The sequence below is a fragment of the Trichosurus vulpecula genome, chromosome 3, assembly GCF_011100635.1.
Source record: "Trichosurus vulpecula isolate mTriVul1 chromosome 3, mTriVul1.pri, whole genome shotgun sequence".
In the NCBI taxonomy this organism is placed as follows: domain Eukaryota; kingdom Metazoa; phylum Chordata; class Mammalia; order Diprotodontia; family Phalangeridae; genus Trichosurus; species Trichosurus vulpecula.
Window position 1 is genome coordinate 204,380,783 of NC_050575.1, and position 15,405 is coordinate 204,396,187.

Here is a 15,405-nt window from a genome sequence, read left to right on the forward strand (position 1 = left end):
AGTGAGGAATAAAAATGAGGTTTGTTTGATGAGATTATTTTGGATGCACAAGGAACTTGCCAGTCAATTTAGATGTTTTTAAAGAAATGTATAGAAGATGGAAGCAAAGCCAGATAATAGAAAATGAATGATTGTGGCATTGTCCTTTAAAAATAGTATCAGAAAATACTAAAGTTCAGAATGAACTCAGTCTGTTGAAGGAAGCTAAGGAACTAAACCTCCTAAAAAGTATTTTTCAAGCTAGAAAACTTTTTAAATGCCAAAAAGGTTTTTTTTTTAAAGCCATATGGATAGATCATCAAAGGCATTGAAGCTTTGCTTGGGTGGATGGAGTGATGACAGCCAACAGAGAGAAACTTCTCTGTTCTTGTTTTGCTTCTGTTTCTTTGCCCAAAGAGAATGGAATTTGTACTTGGAATGACAATACGATAATGGCTTATGGCAAATTGGTGCCTGAGATAAGTAAGGAGATACACAGTAAGGGAGCACCCGGTTGTCTTTGGTGAATTCCAATTACCTAACCTAGGTAAACAACATCCTTGGGTACTGAAAGAACTGACAAGTATGATTGCTGAGCCATTCTCAATGACCTTTGAAAGACCATAGAAGGTAAGAGAGGCACCACAAAGAACAAATGTCCCAATTTTCAAAAAAGAGAAGGAAGTAGTCTAAAAACTATAGGTCAATGAACATGACTTCAGTTTCTGGGAATGTTTTAGAATTGTTCATCAAAGAGTGGGCTGGTGAAATAGTAATGGCTCCATCAAGAAGAGGTCATGCCAGATTAACCCCAATCCCTTTTTTGACAGGGTTACTAAACTGGCAGATGAATGGAAGGCTGTGGATGTAGGTTACCTAGATATTATCAAGGCTTTGGAAAAATTATCTCTTACTATTTTTCTTTTTGGAAAAGCTAGAGAGAAATGGACTAGATAATAATACAATCGGATGGATTCATATCTGACTGAAGGGCTGGACTTTCAATAGTAGCTTTTAATGGTTTGATGTCCATGTGGCAGGAGGTGTCCAACGGAGTGCCCCAGGGATCTATGCTTCGCCCTATCTTGTTTGGCATTTTAGTCAGAGATATATAAAGACATAGATGGCATGCTCATCAAATGCTTAGATGACACTAAGCTGAGAGGATCAGCTAACACATGGCATGACAGAATAAAGATATCAAAAGATCTTGCCAGGCTAAAGCACAGAACCCTGCAACAGAACTTTCTTTTATGTGTTAGCTCTCCCAGTTAGATATAGTATGAATTGGAGAGTGGGCTCTGTCTTGATTTTTCTATTTGAATCTCTAGCCCTTAGCACAATTCTTTGCACATGGTAAGCACTTAATAAATGCTTTTTCATTGATTCATTGATTCATTCATTCATTCATTCATTGCCCTTCCTCTGGGCCTTTTGAGTCTTGGCCTTAAATTTGTTCCTTCTCCCTGAGGCATGGGGGCGGGAGGAGTGGTCCCAGTTTTGCTCTGGATTGGCTCTACAATGGACAAAGGTGTGATAGTCTCCTTGTTTCTAGTGGGAGTTCAGGGTGAGCTCAGGGATGGGGCTGTACTTTTTGATTTAGCCTCTTTCTAAAGGTACCTTGCCTAGGTTAGACTGAGTGTGGAGCAAGAACTGCTGAGTATAAATGGACCGGAAAGACAGTTACATCAGGAGACGAGCACTTTATTTCAGGGTCCTAAAGGAGCAGGTTAATACAGCCTCAGGGGCCACACAGGGGACTGAGAGCCCATGGGAAGAAATGAAGAACGGGGCAAAAATGGCCAAAAGGTGGAAGTATGGGCAAATAGTGCCTGGAGGGTACCAGGGGGCAGAGACATAGGGACTCAGGGACTGGCATGGAAGGCCATATCTTTACCTCCCACTACCATCTACTTTGCCCAGGACACTGGCCCGCTCCTGACTTGGAGAGGTAAGGGCATGAGGCACCCAGTCAAACACTAGGATTCTGCAGGTTCTGGCTCTCCTTCCTTCCTGGGGCCTCTGTTTGGGTCTCCCTGAGCCAGATATGTGGGACAACTGTCACATGTACAAATCCTGAAGAAGACCACAGCCTCTAAAACTGCTCGCATTCTTATGGTCTCTGGGTATTGGGGACCCAGTCAGGGCTTCAGATTTTCCCTCTAAGGCATCAGAGAGATGGCATTAATAACAACAACAAAAGCTAGCATTTATATATGTGTTTTACATGTTATCTCATTTTATTCTCAAAAGAACCCTAGGAGGTAGGCAGTGCTATTTATCCCCATTTTACAGATGTGGAAATTGAGGCAGACTGAGGTTAAGTGACTTGCTGCTCAGCATCAGCCAGCTAGTAAATGTCTGAGGCTGGATTGTGACTCAGATCTTTTTGACTCCAGTTCCCACACTCCCTACCGAGCCACCTAGCTGCCTCTATATGATGATAGTGAAGCCTGAGGCCAACTTATTATAAGAGATCCAGATGTGGAAGAGTATTACTGAGCAGTAGAGCAGAGGATGCTTCCAGCCTTGGACATGCAGAGACAAGCCTACAGTAGGCACAACTCATTCACTAGTGTGGGAGCCACACTTCTGACCCCAGCAAGGCCAGCCTGGGGAAAAGTCAGGACAATGATAAGCATCGAGAAATGGTTTTAGATTTGAAGTAGCTGAAGTTTGTCTTTGTTATCCTCTTATTCCCCTTTCTGTGCTCTGCTCCAGCCTCCTGTTGGAGGCTGCCCTCTGGCTGCCCAAAGGCTCCACTGTCGAGCTGAACCCGGGTCTCACCTCCTGGCTTTAGTGCCCCTGGCTTTCCCAAATCCTTTGCTTTCCCCTCATCAAACTCTAATTCCTCGGTGGAACTTCCCGTGCCTCAGCCTGGGGAGATGGTGGTTATTCTACTCACAAGTAAGGTTGTCGTGAGCCCTGCAGTAGTCTGTATCCAGACCATGGAGGTACCTTTACCCTCCCCCCCAGATGATGCAGGGTCTGGCACGCTGAGCTTCAGTATGGAAGTTGTTGATGTTGCCCCATCAGCCTCCAGCTGATGAACAACTTTTATCGTTTCTACTTGCTGTTGTTCAGTTGTGCTTGACTCTTTATGACCCCATTTGGGGTTTTCTTGGCAAAGATGCTGGAGTGGTTTTGCCATTTCCTTCTCCAGCTCATTTTACAGATGTGGAAACTGAGGCAAACAGGGTGAAGTGACTTTCCCAGGGTCACACAGCCAGTAAGTGTCTGAGGCCAGATTTGAACTTATGTCCAGAATCAAATATAAAATTCTCCATTTGGTTTTTAAAGCCCTTCATTTGGCCCCTCCCTTAATCTACAGAACAGCATTAATCTAAGAATAGCCCCCAACATGCTTTATCAATGGACGCTGGGCATTTTCACTGGCTGTCCCCCATATCTGGTATGTAATACTTTCTTGTTTCTGCCTCCTGGTTTCCCTGGATTCCTTCAGATTTCAACTGAAATCCCAGATTCTGCAAGAAACTTTTCCCAATCCACCTTAGTTCCAGCATCTTCCCTATGTGATTATTTCCAATTAATCTTGTATATACCCTTTCTGTACTTAGTTGTTTGCCTGTTGTCTTCCCCATCAGATTGTGAGTTCCTTGAGAGCAGGGACTGTTGTTCCATTGCTTTGTATCCCTAACACTTAGCATTGTGCCTGGCACATAGTAGGTGTTAATAAATGCTGGTTGACTCGTTGACTTAAAACTTTATGTAGGAAGTTACATAAGCCCTGACTTTCATAGAACTTGCCCATAGGCTGAAGGGAGATCCTGGGAGAGGTTGAGATGGCATCAACACTAAAGTTTCATAGGATATAAAGCAGGCCTGCACAACATACTGCCCTCGAGCTGCTTGCAGACCGCTAAAGGATTTCGGGTGGCCTGTGAAAAATGTAGAAGACATAAAACAAGCCTATACAAGCCTGTGGGCTGCTTTGGTGGGTTGCAAGAGGCCCATGGACTGTATGTTGTGCTGGCCTGATTTAGAGGTTGTCTTATCTAACCTATTCATTTTATAAATGAAAAAATTTAGGCTCATGGAAGTTATGGGACTCAAAGGACACATGCCCAGGAAGGAATAGAGCCAGAAAATACATGGAAGGACATGAGTTCCCAGGCACAGGCTGTCTGTCCATGGAAGGTCATGACCTGTGGGCTCCCTTCGGGTCTCTATCTAATCCAGAATCCCAATCTTTGTTTTCCTAACCCAAGGGTTAGGTTTATCTCCTGGGGTTTCTCCTGGGGTACATTAGCTACCCAACCTCCCACCTAGGGAGATTAATAAATGTCGAATTAGTGGATCAGTAAGAGAAGTATGTTCTCAACTCAGCTTATCTTCATAAAAACAAAACAAGGTTTATTTCATGTTTCATCCCATTCCTTCCATAGTATTCTGTTCGATGCCATTCCATTCCATAGTCACTGATCGGGACATAACATATACTCATTATCTTTCCCTGCAGAGCTGCCCTTCCCAGCGTCCCTCTTCTAGTCAAGGGCAGCATTATCCTACCAGTCACCCAGGCTAGAAACCTGAGGGTCATCCTCGACTCCCCCCTCCCTCTTACCCCACTGATCCAGTCAGTTGTCAGATCTTGTCACTTCTCCCTTCATAACATCCCACAATGTCTGCTAAAAAAACAGCAAGCCTAGATAAGGCCTCTATCACATTTCAGTTGGAATTATTGTGTTATTAAATAAGGAACCTGAAAATAATAAGGAAATTTCATCTCCCCCTTCCCCTGCCCAAGAAAATCCCTTGTAATTCTGAAGGTTTTAAAATTACCATATATAACAAATAGCTGTAATGGAACATCACACTATATTCAAATGTGCCCAAATTTAGAAATTCTCAAGTCTAAAAACAAATTCTAAATTTATATTTTACACATACAGAGCCTCTTATGAAGCTAGAGATCCCCCAAAGGGCTCTGCAACAGCTTAAGGGATGCAATATTGGTAGAAATTCTCACTTCATTTCTGTTTGTTTTCAACTCCAGGTATGAACTTTGAAAAACCATTTAACCTCAGTTAAAACTACTTAACCAAATTCCTAAGGGAGCCGACTGACAAAAATTCAACTCTGCATACATAAACAAATTTTGGGTAGGGATTCTTCTTTCTTTTTTTCTTTTCTTTTTTTTTTTTTTTGCTTTTTTGGCAGGGCAATTGGGGTTAAGTGACTTGCCCAAGGTCACACAGCTAGTACATGTGTCTGAGGCCAGATTTGAACTCAGGTCCTCCTAACTCCAGGGCCAGTGCTGTACTCACTGCATCACCTAGCTGCCCTGGATAGGAATTCTTTTAAAATTTGTTGTAGTCTTCTAATTGCCTCAGACAAACTGAGACCTGGGAGAGACCTTAGCTTAAAAAGGCTGAGGTCACCTACCGCATCCCGGGCCATTGACAGTCATCTCGACTCTTGTCTTGCCACTGGACTCCCGATGACTCTGGAGGAGAGTGTAAGGCCGATGACCTCGTGTGGCCCTGCCTCACTTAAATCTGCCTCACGCTCAAGTCAAGACACGCCCCTCCTGATGTCTTCGAGAATGAAGGATGAACAATAACCACAGCCTTCTGACCGGCTGCCCCAGTACCAGCCTCTCTCCGTGCCAATCTTTCTTCCGCTCAAGCACCAAATTGATTTTCCTAAAGAACAGGTTTGGTCATCTTACCTTCCTACTCAATACATTCCAATGGCTTCCTATTACCTCAAGGATCAAATTTAATTTAACGCTCTTTACGATCTGGCCCCTTCCCACCTTTACTTCTGCTTATGCTTTACTCTCCTCTCGCTCACTAGGATCAAACAACTCTGGCCTAACTGTTATTTCCTGAATTGTTGTTGTTGAGTCATGTCCCGCTCCATGTGACAGAAGTCCACGGGGTTTTCTTGGCAAAGATACTGGAGTGGTTTGCCATTTCCTTCTTCAGCGTATCCCCATTTTACAGATGAGGAACTGAGGCCAATAGGGGTTAAGTGACTTGCCCAGGGTCACACAGCTGTGTCTGAGGCTGGATTTGAACTCAGATCTTCTTGACACCAAGTCTGGTGCTCTATCCGCTGAACACACTGGGCTGTCCCATTCTTAAATAGGATACTTTATCTCTCCACTCTTTGTCTTTGTAATGGCTATACTCTTTGCCTGGAATACAACTGGCCTTAGCTTCTGTGGCTTCTTCTGTAGATGCTCTGCCCTATCCTCTGAGATTACCTTCTTCTCCCCCTATTTTGTGTGTACCTAGTTATTTACATGTCGCTTCCCCCCTATATCGTGAGCTCCTTGAGGACAGAGACTATTTTTTCCCTTCTTTGTATCCCTAGCATTTAACACACGGCCTGGTTGTAGAAGCTTATTAAACATTTGTTGACTGAGTGGGTGCTAAAGAGGCGGGGTGGGGGAGAGACAGGGCCTCAGAAATCAGAGAAGCTCTTGATTCTTCCTACAGGAGATTAAGGAAATTTCATCTAGGGCCCGAGAAAGAAGCAGGGAATTAAGAACATCCATTCAATTTACTCAACAAATATTTATTAGGTGTCTACTACTTGAAGAAGAAGGCTATTTTTAAAAATTTAATTTAAATTTTTTCCAATTATCAAGCATTTCACAGAAGGAAGCTGGAGTAATTTGAGTTTTGAGTGCCCTCTGGTGGTTTTGTGGTCTTGCAGCTGTCTGGAGACAAAGAAGGAAGGAAAACATATTCTAAGAAGTGAGGAAGAATGAGGAGGAACTTGCTATTTCTCTGTTTGTGGCATATGAGAAGAAGAGAAACAAGGGAGGAGTGGGCCTCACTCATGTGAGGTGGGGTGGGGGAGAGACAGGGGAGGAGAAAACAAGGCTGTCCCAGGCAGCAGACAAGCATGAGTTTGGTGTCAAAGTACATTAAACTAAATAAGAAAACAGAAGAAAAGGGAGGGTAAAACTGGGGGAGATAATAGTCACAAGTAAAATAAGTATCTTCTTCAAGGGTTAATCATAAAAGGGACATTTAAAAGAGGGAAAGGATAAGATCCAAAGATCAGTCTGGACAGAGTGAAGAGAGAAGCAAAAGGTAACCACTTCAATTATAGATTACAAGTGTTGATCAGATTCCTTCTCTTTCTCCAACTCTATCTTTTGCAAAGAGAAGAGAAGAAAAACTATAAGAGATAGGGAAATACACAATTTACAATTATTGCTGTGAGTGGATGAACTCAACTATGCAACGGAGGACAACAGATCACATTAGAAAGTAGAATCCAACAATAGGTGTTTATAAGAAACACACTTGAAACAAAAAGATTTATAGAGAATTAAGATGAAGGGCTAGAGCAAAATTAATTATGCTTCAAGTAAACTAAAAAAAAGCACTTACATTACAATGTTACACTCATGATTTCAGACAAGGAAATAGCAAAAATAGATTTGAATAAAAGAGGTTAAAAAGGGAAGCTACATTTTGTTTAAAGCATCACAGAAAATGAATTTATAACAGTAGTTAATATATGTGGACCAAACCTAGCATCTAAATATTTAAAGGAAAAGTTAATCAAATTACAACAGCAAAACCATAATAGTTGGAGATCTTGCTGTGTCCCTTTCAGAACTAGACAAATCTAACCAAAATATAAACAAGAAAGAAATTAACCACCTGAACAGAATTTGTGAAAGTTACAAATGACAGATTGCTGGAAATAACTGAATGGAAATAGAAATAAATATGCATATTTCTTAGGTATGAATGGTACCTTTGCAAAAATTGACCATGTCTTAGGACACATACAAATGCAGAAAAGCAGAAATATTAAATACAGCCTTGCTGACTACAACATAATATTTATAATCAATGTTGTTTGATGTTTGTCCTTTGTTTTCTAAGAGGTCCAAAGACATCATGGGGTGATGTCTTGACTTGTGAGTGAAATGAATTTAAGTGAGACAGAGTTGCACAAAGTTATCAGCCTCACTCTCTCTTTCAGAGTCATCAAAGTTCAGTGGCAAGACAAAAGTCAAGATGACTGGCAACAGCCTGGGATGCAGTGAATGAGATTGGCATCTTTGATGTCTGACCAAGCTCTAAGCATTCCAAAGTGCCTGCTTCAGCCACCTTTATGGCCTTTGGAACAAGTCTTTCTCATATGCTCATTCTACAGGGGGGAAGTCTTCATATGCTTGGATAGACATCCCCCTAATTCACTAAGGGTTTGAGGTCTATTGGTTATCCTCAACCTGGTTTAGCACATCTGCCAAGAAGATTTTACACGGGTGTGGCTGCTGTGTATGCTACAGCTTCTTGGAGCCACAAGTGAGAGTTGGGTGGCAGGTGAACACCAAAGGTGAATGAATAACACTGAAAAAGCAACTGAGACAAAATGAATAACACTGAAAACAGCAAGCCCTCACACCAGAGCTGCTAGTCCTCCTGAACACCCCATACAGCTCTATATGTGTGTGTATGTATATGTATATGTGAATGTATATGTTATTCAAAAATACCTTAGTTAAAATTTTCTCTTCAACTTTTTTTTCAACCACACATTTTTTCTTCATCACCATTCATCTTCAGTCCCTAAGTCATTTCTTCTAAAACATGCAGGCACTATTGTACAGTCTTGCCTCGATATGCATACAATATAGACTAAATTGTCTGTTACTGTCTTAAGCTGACATTAGCTCTTTTCTAATTCTGTCATAATGCTTCTGCTGTTACCACCATTTCTCAAAACAAAAAGCAGTTTTTAAAAATTTTATGTTTCTAGATTTTTGAGACAATATTTTCTCATTGGAGGTAGCCCAAAGATGTAAAACAAGCCACCCGGGAGTATCTTCTTCACCAACCCTTTCAGATATTCTTCCCCCAGGGAAACACAGCAGGGGCTCTTAACTGATTATTTTGGCCTCTTGTGTAACATGAAAACTACACACAATTTCCCCAGGAAATTCATATGTTAAATTGAGGGTGCTTTTCTTAAATAACAATTCTCTGATGTTTTAAAATTTTAGTAAAGTTTTCCTCTTCCCATCTCATGGTCGTTTCCTTTGCTTTCCTGGTTTCTATGAAGATCTGCTATAGACGGTAATATGGAATTGAGAGGGGTAATCCTACCTCCCCCAACCAATAATAGGTTTGAAAGGTTTGAAGGCTGAGGGTCAAAGAGATTTCTGCTAATTTGCAGGGCCACTTCAGAGTCAAGAGTGTACTTGATGTGAACCCAGAGAGAGGGAGAATTGTAATATTTTGCCACCAATTAAAAAAGAATTTGTTCTAAGTCTAGGACTTGAACAAATCAAGAATCCACCAACCAAAGGAACTCCAAGAATAAAGAAAGCAACCCTCTGGCCAGCTTTAAAAACAAAATATCTGTTACAAGGAAATGAAGCCTTTCTAACAGTTTTAGACTTAACGATAGCTCCATATACTTTGGCTGAAGATACAACCTCCTGTCAAGGCATATTTGTTGTTTTCTCCTAGTGGTTGATCTTTGAGATTTCACTATGGGATCCCTGGTGAAGTAATACAAAATTGTGGGCCTCAACTGTGACAATGCAGCCTGAGAAGAGGGCATTCCAGCAGAGCCTCTCAGTAACTGTGGCATCACAAAAGCACAGGCACAGTGCTTCCTGGCAGTGATTATAAAATGCCCATCATCACACAGCTATTACAGGGTGTTTCAAAAGTCTCAGGACGTTTTCAGCTATTAAAGCCGTGCTGAACTTCCAAAGGATTTGTAGAGCTAGGGAAAAAAAATTATCTAGAGGCATGAAAGATCAAGAATCACAAGGAAAATAACAAAAACAAAGAGGGAAAGAAGAGGCCTAGCAGAATGAGATATTAAACTACACTACAAAGCAGTAATCTTCAAAATTATTTGGCACTGAACCAAGATATCTTGGGCTTGGGATATCCTAACGTCATATCATAAACAAATTAGAGGACCAAGTAAGGCGATACTTTCCACAGCTATGGATAAAGAAGATTTTTTTTTTTACCAATGCAGGGATAAAGAGAATCATAGGTGATAAAATGGATTACTTTGACAACATAAAATTGAAAAGGTTTTGCATAACCAATCTCAATGTATTTGTAAGTAGAAAGGATATGGCTAAGTGGTAAAAACGAAAAAAAGAATCTTCATAGCAAATTTCCCTAATGAAATTTTGATATCTAAGATACATATAGAATTGATTTAAATATGTAGAACAGAAACCATTCCCTAATAGACAAAGGATATGAATAGGCAGCTCTTAGAAGAAAGGTAAACTATCAATGTTATAAGAAAAATGGCTCCTAATCACTAAGAAGAAACTAAAATTAAAACAACCTTAAGGAACTACCTTATACCAATCAGATTGGCACAGATGTGGGGGGGAACAGAAAATGACAATTGTTGAAGGGGTTGTGGAAAGGCAGGCACATTGATGCAGTCTTGGTAAAGCTATAAAGTGGTTCAACCATTCTGGAAAGCCATTTGGAATGATGTCCCTAGTCATTAGTCTGTGAACACTAGTGGTATCAAACTCAAATAGAAACAAGGATCACTAAACCATATGTAAGGATCCCTGTGGGTTATATGTTATCAGTTTTAAAATGTAATCTGGTTCATTGTTTTTATTTTGTTAAATATTTCTTAAATACATGTTAATCTGGTGTGTGCCACATTAAAACAGAGTGTTGTGGGCCACATGCAGCTTGTTGGTCACCTGCTTGATACCTTTGGAGTACACCACTTTGATCTGGCAATATCACCTCTAGCTTGTATCCCAAAAGGACTAAAGAGGGAAAGGACTCACGTGTTCAAAAATATGAAAGAACTGGAAACAAAGTGAGTATGCATTATTTGGGGAATGGCTGAACAAGTTATGGCATAGGAATGTAATAGAATATTATTTCACTCCAATAAATTACTAAATGGATGGATTCAAAAGAATCTGGGAAGACGTTCATGAATTGATGTGGAGTGAAGTGAGCAAAACCAGAAGAATTTATATGACTATAGTACTATGAAGAAAAACAACTTAATTAAGAACTTTGATTAATGCAATGACCAACCAAATCTCCATAGGACTGATAATAAAGGATGTTAACTACCTCCTACCAGAGAAATGATAGACTAGAGTTACAGAATAATATACAGATTTTCAGAAATGACCAGTGTGTGGATTTGTTTTGTTTAGTTCTGTTTATTTGTAACAAGAAAGGACTTTTTAAAAATTGGAGAGGGGATTTGGGGGAAAAGGGAAACTAGCATTAGTGATTAAAAAAAGAATATCATTGAAGAATTTAATTTTTAAAATGCACAGGAAAAAAATAAGGCAGTTCTGAGAGAGAAACAAGCTGGACAGTTTTGAAATGTTAAATTTACTTTTAAAAAATGCTGTACGTAATAGAGATTCTTGATTTTGTATATGTTTAACTCCAGTTCCACACAAATCTATCCTGGGGGATAGCTCTGTGATGTTGCATGTATTAAAAGGGATGCTATTGCTGATTGCTGAGAGACCTCAATGAGCCAGGACTGTAAGATAGGCAACAGAGGAGTTGAATCTAGTACATGAGAGGCAAGGCTCAGACTTTCAATTTATAGACTGGAGATGCCAAAGCCATAGACATTTGGGGAAGTAGCTCCTTGCCCCTCCCCTCCAACACACCTCTACCAGAGACTAAGAACAGACTTCCTGGTGAGAGTTCTTTTTAATTGAGCTGAGATTTTTCTGTCTCTCCCAACTGAAGAATTCATTGACTTATGTGACCTTTTCTTTTTTTTTGGTGGTGGTGGTTGGGAGTGGGGGGGAAGAGGGTTTATTTTAATCTACATATCTTCTCTGATTACTACTTACTGCTTACTTTGAGAAAGAGATTTACTCATCTTTAACTAGTATTTGGTGAGAAGGAACTAAGCTGATGATAGTATGTTAGGTGTTACCCTCCTTGTGAAAGTAATTAGGGGAAGTGCCTTTTATTCTGAACCTAACATAGGCCTGATCTACAGATAGTTGGTGTGTGGTAGACATAGGCTGTTCAAAAAGTCTTCATCTAGTTTTAAGCTTTAATAGCTTAAAATGACTTAAATTTGTACCAAGACTTTTGGAATATTCTGTAAAATTCTTTTGGAGAGAGTAAGTACCAGAACCTGCTTTCCCCTCCACAGACAGGCTGCTGGAGGGTTTGTCATATAATCCTATTCCCACTGTCTGCAGAAAGAGAAACTGCAGCTGTTTTTGGAGAAGCAGTATGCCAGATCCCACACATGTCTATATATGCCACATTTGAACCAGAGGTATATTATGTGGCCACAGTACATGTATATTATACATATACAACCTTCTTTTTTAGTACTTCTTTGTATAACCTTGAGCTAACTGCTTGGCTGAGCCCACAGGGGCTGAGGCACTTGACCCTCCTTCTGCTATCAACCAGTTTGTGGATCAGGTTCATTCCTGGGGAAGCCTTCTTCTTTGTTTTTAATCATTTTTATTTAATATTTTAGTTTTCAACATTGATGTCCACAAGATTTTGAGTTACAAATTTTCTCCCCATTTCTACCCTCCCGCCCATTCCAAGATGGCATATATTCTGATTGCCTTATTCCCCAGTCAGCCCTCCCTTCTTTCACCCCACTGCCCCCCCCATCCCCTTTCCCCTTACTTTGTTGTAGGGCAGGATAGATTTCTATGCCCCATTCCCTATATATCTTGTTTCCCAGCTGCATGCAAAAAACAACTTTTTTTAAAGCATCTGCTTTTAAAACTTTGAGTTCCAAATTCTCTCCCCTCTTCCCTTCCCACCCACCCTCCCTATGAAGGCAAGCAATCCAACATAGATCACACATGTATCATTATGTAAAACACTTCCACAATGCTCATGTTGTGAAAGGCTAACTGTATTTTCTTCCATCCTATCCTATCCCCCTTCATTCAATTTTCTCCCTTGACTCTGTCCCTTTTCAAAAGTGTTTGCTTTTGATTACCTCCTCCCCCTATCTGCCATCCCTTCTATCATCCCCCCCCTTTTATTCCCCCTCCCCTTACTTTCCTGTGGAGTAAGATACCCAATTGAGCGTGTATGTGATTCCCTCCTCAAGTCAAATCCGATGAGTATAAGATTCACTCATTCCCCCTCACCTGCCCTCTCTTCCTTTCCAACAGAACTGCTTTTTCTTGCCTCTTTTATGTGAGATAATTTACCCCATTCTATCTCTCTCTTTCTTCCTCTCTCAATATATTCCTCTCTCACCCCTTAAATTTATTTCATTTTTTTTAGATATCATTCCTTCATATTTAACTCATCCTGCGCCCTCTGTCTATATTCCCTTCAACTCCCCTAGTACTGAGAAAGGTCTCATGAATTACATATATCATCTTTCCATGTAAGAATGTAAACATAACAGTTCAACTTTAGTAAGTCCCTTATGAATTCTCTTTCTTGTTTACCTTTTCATTCTTCTCTTGATTCTTGTATTTGAAAGTCAAATTTTCTATTCAGCTCTGGTCTTTTCATTGAGAAAGCTTGAAAGTCCTCTATTTTATTGAAAATCCATATTTTGCCTTGGAGCATTATAATCAGTTTTGCTGGGTAGGTGATTCTTGGTTTTAATCCTAGCTCCTTTGACCTCCAGAATATCATATTCCAAGCCCTTTGATCCCTTAATGTAGACGCTGCTAGATCTTTGGTTATTCCAATTGTGTTTCCACAATATTCAAATTGTTTCTTTCTGGATGCTTGTAGTATTTTCTCCTTGATCTGGAAGCTCTGGAATTTGGTGACAATTTTCCTAGGAGTTTTCTTTTTGGGATCTTTTTCAAGAGGCGATTGGTGGATTCTTTCAATTTCTATTTTACCCTCTGGTTCTAGAATATCAGGGAAGTTTCCCTTGATAATTTCTTGAAAGATGATATCTAGGCTCTTTTTTTGATCATGCCTTTTAGGTAGTCCAATAATTTTTAAATTATCTCTCCTTGCTCTCTTCTCCAGGTCAGTGGTTTTTCCAATGAGATATTTCATATTGTCTTCCATTTTTTCATTCCTTTGGTTCTGTTTTATATCTTGATTTCTCATCAAGTCACTAGCTTCCACTTGCTCCAATATAATTTTTAAGTTGGTATTTTCTTCAGTGGTCTTTTGGACCTCCTTTTCCATTTGGCTAATTCTGCCTTTCAAGGCATTCTTCTCCTCATTGGCTTTTTGGAGCTCTTTTGCCATTTGGGTTAGTCTATTTTTTAAGGTGTTATTTTCTTCATTATTTTTTTGGATCTCCTTCAGCAAGTTGTTAACTTGTTTTTCATGGTTTTCTTACATCACTCTCATTTCTTGTCCCAATTTTTCCTCTACTTCTTTTACTTGCTTTTCCAAATCCTTTTTGAGCTCTTCCATGGCCTGAGACCGATTCATATTTTTCTTGGAGGCTTTTGATGTAGGCTCTTTGACTTTGTTGACTTCTTCTGGCTGTATGTTTTAGTTTTCTTTGTCACCAAAGAAAGATTCCAAAGTCTGAGACTGAATCTGAGTCTGTTTTCGCTGTCTGGCCATGTTCCCAACCAACTACTTGACCCTTGAGCTTTTTGTCACGATATGACTGCTTGTAGTGTAGAGAGTACTTTGTCCCAAGCTTTAGGGTCTAAGCACTGCTGTTTTCAGAGCTACTGCTGCTCCACCATCACCCCAGGCTCTGTCACATCAGTGCTCCTCCTCTCCCAAGAACCGCCAACCAGGACCACAATACAGATCCAAGCAGGGCACAGCAAGAGAATCTGCCTTTGTGCCCACAAAGCACTCCTTATGCTCCCGCTCTGATCTGCTGCTAGATTCCTCCCACCACGTGAGCCAGGGACTCGGGAAGTAGCTGAAGCTGGAGCTCTGGAAGCAGCTTCCTGCTGCTGCCACTGCCACTGCTGCACCACCTCCGCCACCCCTAGGGCTGGTGGCTGGACCACTCTGAACTCTGAACTCAATCCCGCAGTTTCCCACTAACCTGATGTTTGGTGTTTGTGGGTTGACAACTCTGGTAACTGCCACAGCTCACTGATTCATGGCCCCAAGGCCTGTTTTGGCTGGCTGAATGGCACACATTGGACCGCACTCTGCTCCCAGCACCGTGCAATAGACCCTTCCTGGTGACCATCCAGACTGTCCTGGGCTGGAGACCTGTTTCCCTCTGCTATTTCATGGGTTCCGCAGCTCTAGAATTTGTTCAGAGCCATTTTTTTACAGGTGTTTGGAGGGATTTGGGGGAGAGCTTAAGCAAGTCCCTGCTTTCTAGCCGCTATCTTGGCTCCACCCTGGGAAGCATTCTTCTAAACAGGGATATTTGGCTCTCCTTTCTCCCACTCATTTTTACTTCTGGCTCACAAGCCTAGGACTCCTTTCAAAATGGGAAAAATAAAAGAGGTGCTCTGTGGAATATGAATCAGGTGTGGAACAGGCATCTTAT